The following is a 6,848-nucleotide window of genomic DNA, read 5'->3' as shown; positions in this document are numbered from 1 at the left end:
CCTCTGTCATCTCCTCCCTTGAAAACAGGAGCGGTTGCTGCTGTTCATACTGTGATCACACAGCTGAAGGAAGGAAAGTTACACTGGAGAGGACCGTTCCTTGGAGGAAGTATGAGGTGAAAGACAGTGCCACCAAGTTCCAGATTCATAGTCTTACCTAGTGATTAGTTGCTGTTGTCTTTGGAAAACTAAGGTTAAGGACTTAGCTACTATCTGGATAGTTCTTTATTGCATTGCTGAAAATAAAATACAAAAATACATGTTGAAGTTTCCAAACACAAGAAAATTGGATTGCCACGTAGTTCTGTGCTAGAAGCAAAAATTCTACATCCATGAAAAAATGAGCTAACAAATAATGCTGGCTGGAATGTGGAATTTGCATGAAAATGTAATGACTCATAAATGGACTGTCCTAAATTTGGGGAGAGTTTTCTGAAGACTTGCCTGTGAGGTACCACCAGATGCAGGTAAACAAATGGCAGAATGAACAAATGGAGAAGTGGATTCCAGAAATACACATTATCCACAGGGTATGGCTTAATACAGGTGGGATTAGTCTTTACAGAAAAAACACAAAACACTATCAACAGATGATGAAAGATTGCTGCTTCAGTGAAAGTAGTGATGGAGGCAGGCTGTGTAAGCTCTCGGCTAAAACTGCAAATATGCTTGATGAAAATGGTGCAGATTAAAATTGTGTACTTAGCGACACTTTCACTGAGTATTTTATAGGCAAGCAAGTAGAAAATGTTAATATGATAGCTCACTATGGGGGATAGTCAGAAGTTTAACTTTGTTTTCCATTATTGTGTCTTGGGGAGTGAATGTGCTAGGCTTATTAGCACTTGAATAGGATTAAAAAATTTGTTGCTTGTTTTATTAGAGAAGGTAGTCAAATCAAGAGTGCTGATTCCGTCCCCCCCCCAAGAAAAAAAAAAAAAGGTTCCCAAGAAGTAAATAAAATCCCCAGAGGGGGAAAAAAGCAAGGGTTAAAATCTGTCTATTAGGGAAGTAATTTACAAGAAATAATTTCTTCACTAGTAATGGGAGAAAGCCAGGACTGAGTGAAGGAGCACTGACTGTGTTGATCTGTATCAGAAGGAAGAGGGAGGGAAGAAACAGAAACAAACCTGCCGTTGTCTTTTCTGTCTAGATTGCTCTATGAACTGTGGTAGCTAAAGTGAGTAGTTATTTTAAAGTAGTAAGCTTCAGTAATCTACAGGAATGAGGCTCTAGGATAAAAATGTCTGAAGCAATTAGTGAGCTAGGCCTGTTAGTGCTGATCCAGGTCATGCAGTTGAATTCTGTAAAAAATTACTTTAACTAAAAAATAGTCCCTCTGCCAGAAGTGCAGCAGAGATGCAGAAGTAGAGCAGCTCGACATGGCCTGCTAGTGAGGTGGAGCTGGAACAAGAGTTGTTCAGAAGGATCACTGGGAAGGGGAAGGAAAGGTTTGCTTCCTGCAGAAGCCTGCGTATCTGATGCTAGTCTCGAGTAATTTGAAGTGTGGCTGCTGGGCCACCAAGCATGCGGCACTACGGCGGGCGGCAGCCAGGCCAGCGAGGGCAAGCAGGCGTCGCTTGCCGTTAGGTGGCAGTCGAAACAGCGAGTGCATTCTGGCTGAGGTGTTCGGAGCAGTGCTAGAAACTTAGCTGCAACTCTTCAGGGTAACTGGAGCTATTTTTTCACTAGAGATTAGTGAAAGGATATATTTTAGCATTAACTGTTCTTCCTTTCCCATGTTGGGTTAGTGGGATGTGTCACATCCTCATGTGCATCATCTGCTTACACATGCAACAGCAAAACCGCCCACATCCTAAATTCTGTTAAAACTTTTATAGCCTCTCTTCTTGTCCCATTTTAACACATCTGCTGAAAGAATAACACCCTGAAGACACTGAAAGAAAGAGGTATGTGCTTTCCCAGCGCAGAGAGCTCCTCTGTCAGAGCTGGAATTATTGCCACGGTCAGGGATATAGGGAGCAATTTCCATTCCAGTTTATAAATTGTGTGTTAATCTGAATCTAGGTACTGGGTAGAACTGACATTTAGGAAGGGGTAGTAACAGGCAAGTTGGGAAGAAGCTAAAAATCATAAAAGTGGGGCTTTGATGAAACTAACAAAGCACTACTTTACTGGTTTAAAGCTAGTTTTATAAATTTTTTCTGTTTCACAGTATAAGCATTTTCAAATGTTTGCGTACAGAAGTCATCCATCCTGGTGGATCCCTATATAATACTGATCCTGTGACTTTCTGCTCATGGTGACAGGCAATCAGTCTCCAATCTTGCTGGAGGCTGATTATATCCATTTTTTAAAAGGCATGTCCTTCTCAAATCTAGCATAAGTGCAAACAGTAAAATGTTTCCTTCTTATTTTGGCATGATAATGTTGTTCACCTTACCTGTGTGGAGATGTGATTGCATAGGTATTTGTGGGATGTAATTGCTTACCATGCCATGGTTGAGCCTGTGCTGTTGAGCTAAGGAGTACTGTTAATGTTGCAGAACTTACATGCTGTTTACTGATTTTCCACTAGTGGGATGCAACGATTTAACAGTGGTAAAAGGACATTCTTTTTCTCTAGGTTCCACTGTGATTTCCATTTTCCTAGTGTCTGTTTAAGTGTTTAAGCAATTCAGTCCTATGTATTCAGTCCTATTCAGCGCTAACAGGCCTCCACCGATCACAGTACTAAATAAACATGAATAAATTTTTTCAGTACCATTCAGCCAGAGATGATGCCTAGTGTGTTAGGTGTTCATTTTAAATGGGACCCCAGGACCAGAGGCAATGGGCACCCACTGAAACACAGGAGATTCCCTCTGAACATCAGGAAACACCTTTTCACTGTGAGGGTGACTGAGCTCTGGCATGGGTTGCCCAGGGAGGTTGTGGAGTCTCCATCCTTGGAGACATTCAAAAGCCATCTGGACATGGTCCTGGGCAACCTGCTCTACGGATTGGACCCGATGACTTCCAGAGGTTCCTTCCAGTCTCAACCATTCTGTGATCTTTCCTGGCTTCAGGATCTACTGACAGAACTCAGAGTAGGTCATCATACCCTCCTCGGTTTCTTTAATTTCTTATTTTTGTGAAATCAGCAGCGGTACTGTTGCCCAGCATACTAACATGCATAACAGAGAGCAGGATTTCATTCTGAATAGGTTCCAGTTTAGTTGCTGATTACCTTCCAAAAATCCCTATTCCAGTCACATGCTGCTATTGGTTCAGGCTTGAACACATCCTGAATAATGGCTGGTGAATCCAGGGCACTTTGTGGACAAGTTCGTGTTCTCTAATTACAATTATCTGACATACATCTGGTGCTGAGCTTTAGCAATCAAAACTGATTTCATTTTATGTAAACATACCTTACGTAGCCAATGTAGTATGAAATTATTTTGTGCCACAAAAAAATTATGCATAAGCTATACTAGAAAAGCAGAAGGAAGTTGTACCAGGATGTTTCCTACCTCAACGTTGTACATGGATTTTGCTTGCCACATATGACCAATTTCTTTGCAAATTAATGTATACCTGTGAAAAATAAACAATGTGTTGCATTAAGTAAAGGTTAAGGTTAAAAATTAATTACTTTGGAAACAACACTATCAAAACTAGCTGCTTCAGCACATATTTACTCAGAAATCAGAGGTCTTAAGACCTTTTTATGGGTTCCCATTGTGTTTTTAAGGTTGGTCTTCGCTACAACCGCTCTCATAACGAACCCGGCTAAAAGTTAAATGCAGTTTGAGGCCAGTACAGAATATAAATATACATTTGCTGATGACAGAAACTCTAATTTTGTCTCATTTCAGAAAGTTACTTATAGCTTAAGGATCTCCCTGTGTTTAAAATGCCATTTTGCTTAACACTGGGGGAGGAAGGTGGTCCAGGTCCAAGGTCAGCGGGAGCAGAGCCGTGCGGAGGCAGGGGGACAGGAGCAGCTATTTGTCAGAGGAACAAACCCACGTCCCCAGGGAAGGGATTTTACTGTGTTTGAATTCACCAAGAACTGAAGCCAGGAGCAGCTTTCAGAAGCAAGAGACTATCTGTGGAAGGCCCAGAGATTCCTGGCCTTGGCCTGGGAGCTCTTGCTGGTCATGGAAACAAGATAATAACTTCTAAGGAGGAACAAACTTTGCTGGATTACAGCTCCCTGTTAACTCCAGAGCTCACCCTTCAAATCAAATCGCATCATGTTGGAATATCTCTGCTTACAGAGACCAGGGAAGCATGGTTACCTTGGAAGAGTGTGCACACAGACTGGCTTCCAGGGCTGCTTCTGAATGCGTCTCTCTTGCAGCCTATGTCCTTCCCTCTGAGCCACGGAGGTTGCTACATCCAGTTATGTTGTTTATAAACAAACAAAACGAGCAACTGTATCACCCTGTCTCCACTTTTTAATATTGTGACTGATCTATGCAGAAAATATAGCTGCATAAAGCGAAGAACTGGACTGAAGTAAATGAGAGCTATGAATGGGAGCTAGGATCTTCTGAGCTTCAGTTGAAGGCATCACAAGATTTCTCTCTGTAGTGCTGGATTAGTTCCTCACCTCTGCCACATTTCCTCTTTCAGTGAAATGAATGCAGTGGTATTGCTCATATGAGGAAAAATAACTAGAAAGTGCTCCCAGTTTCAAGCACTAAAGATCTTGTTGATTTGACTGTATGGATACACTGTAATGAAGCCAGTTTTGATTTGCGACAGTGAATTATACTGTAAAAGTAAGGTAAAAAATACTTTAACTGGAGCTACCTTCCCAAGAACACCAAACCCTTGGCTGGCCTTGGCAGCTGTCATCCCTCTGTGTCTCAGTGGGCAATCACTACATAAGCAATGGAGAAACCTTGTCATTTTGAACTTCAAGATGAAAGCAATCCTTATTTACAGTTACACCCAGTGACCATTGTGCACAGGAAGAGTGTGATTATAAAAATATAGTTAAGACAAGTCCTACAAGTCTTCCCTACCTGACTGTAGCAGGATACATATTGCCCTCATTGGATTAGATAAACTGCAGCAATTCTTCTGCACCAATGTAGAGCAGACCATATCTTTTTTTAAAGTTTGTGCAGACTAGAGCTGTCACTTCTAAGGGCAGAGTCATGGTCTTGGGAGCTCTGATGAGCCTCTCTAGATTCTTGTAGGACCTGGAGTCTCAGAGGAGAATTTCCCTGGAAGGCCAGGCTGGCTGCCCTAAGACGTTTCTCCTGATGCTGTATTTGCACACTTGAATCTCTTCTGTGGTGCTGGTCTGAACATCCACTAACCACCCTCCTCCCCTCACTGAGTCTCCTGCGGGTGCTGGCTGAGGCAGCGGAGGGCTCAGGCATCACTCCGTCCCGTATGGCCACGAGAAGGGCAGGGTCTGAGTGTGCCTACCCTACGAGTGCAGGTGAGGTAGAAGAGGATGTGACCTGAGAGTCTGTGATATCTGCACTGCAGATGGGTATTCATCTACAGCCTGAGTATACATACGGATGATGCATCCCATGAGCAACAGCTACTGGTAAGTGACATTTCTTTCCTCCACTGACCGGAGGTCTATCTCTGTGCTAATGAGCTCTTGCACCAAATTCAAACCCCTCAGTTTTGAAGCCTTGAGGCTATGTTGCAGCAGACAGCTGTAAGTTCAGAGCAAAAAGCACTCACTTCTTTTATATAAAAATATACATGCAGTCAGCAAAAGGACAGTTCCAGATGAGATGAAAGTAGATCCAACTTGGGAGGCAGGACAGTATTTAATCATCAAAACTGGAGCAGAAGACATAATCTCACAGTTTTTCAATCAATCTGAGACACACATTAAAGGAAATGGCTGCAGTGAATCCCCCCATTTCTGGCCAACACTTTTGTAATGCATTTGGATTTTGCTAGTCCCTCCTCCAAAGGCAACATGCAGTTTTGCAATATTTTTAAGTAGCATCAAGGACATAATGTTCCAGTTCTGCATCCCTGATCTATCAATTAACTTGAGTGACTTGGAAAGCTTACCTTGAAGTTGTGCACCTAATGTTGACATTAAAAAAGAAAATGCTGCCAACATTTGTTGAAGTGCCAAAATGAAAGTGCTCTATTCAGGCTCACCCCAACCACCTCATTGTTCCCATCCTATCTCGCAGGATAATCAGAAAACGTCTGGGTGATTCTCCACCCTTTCCTCATTTTCTCTGCAGGGAAGCGTGAGATCAGCAGCTTTCTCCTTTTTTTCATTTTTGTCCTCTGCATGACTGCTGTATGTTTTGATTTATTAGAATTTATTTTCTTAGAAAAAAATGTATGGGGTATAATGCAGGGATACCTGCAGCCTAGGGAAACTGTCTCTTGAGACCCCCTATAGCCAGGTCTACTCTACAGAATCATTTAGAGCACCTAAATGTTAGGTTTCTGCTCTGAATTGTGCTATAGAAATTTCCTCCTGACTGTAGAGGCAGCACAGGGAGATTAACCTGGCTGGGCTAAAGAAAGCCTTTGTGAATACTGCTGTAGTGATTAGCAGGTTTATAATTGCTAATTTGGTATTCCAGTATATAGTGATGTCTCTGGAAGTAGAGGTGTTAGTGGTATAGAAATGTTTACATATAGCTCCCAGCTAGCTAGTAAACATTTGTGCTGGTTTTGGCTGGGATAGAGTTAATTTTCTTTATAGTAGCTAGTATGGGGCTGTGTTTTGGATTTGTCCTGGAAACAGCATTGATAATACAGAGATGTTTTAGTTGTTGCTAAGCAGTGCTTATGCTAAATCAAGGACTTTTCAGCTTCCCATGCTCTGCCAGGTGCACAAGAAGCTGGGAGGGGACACGGCTGGGACAGCTGACCCCCACTGACCAAAGGGCTAT

This window comes from Ciconia boyciana, chromosome 2 (genome assembly GCF_034638445.1).
Source record: "Ciconia boyciana chromosome 2, ASM3463844v1, whole genome shotgun sequence".
Taxonomy (NCBI): domain Eukaryota; kingdom Metazoa; phylum Chordata; class Aves; order Ciconiiformes; family Ciconiidae; genus Ciconia; species Ciconia boyciana.
Note: the sequence above shows the minus strand (reverse complement) of the source record.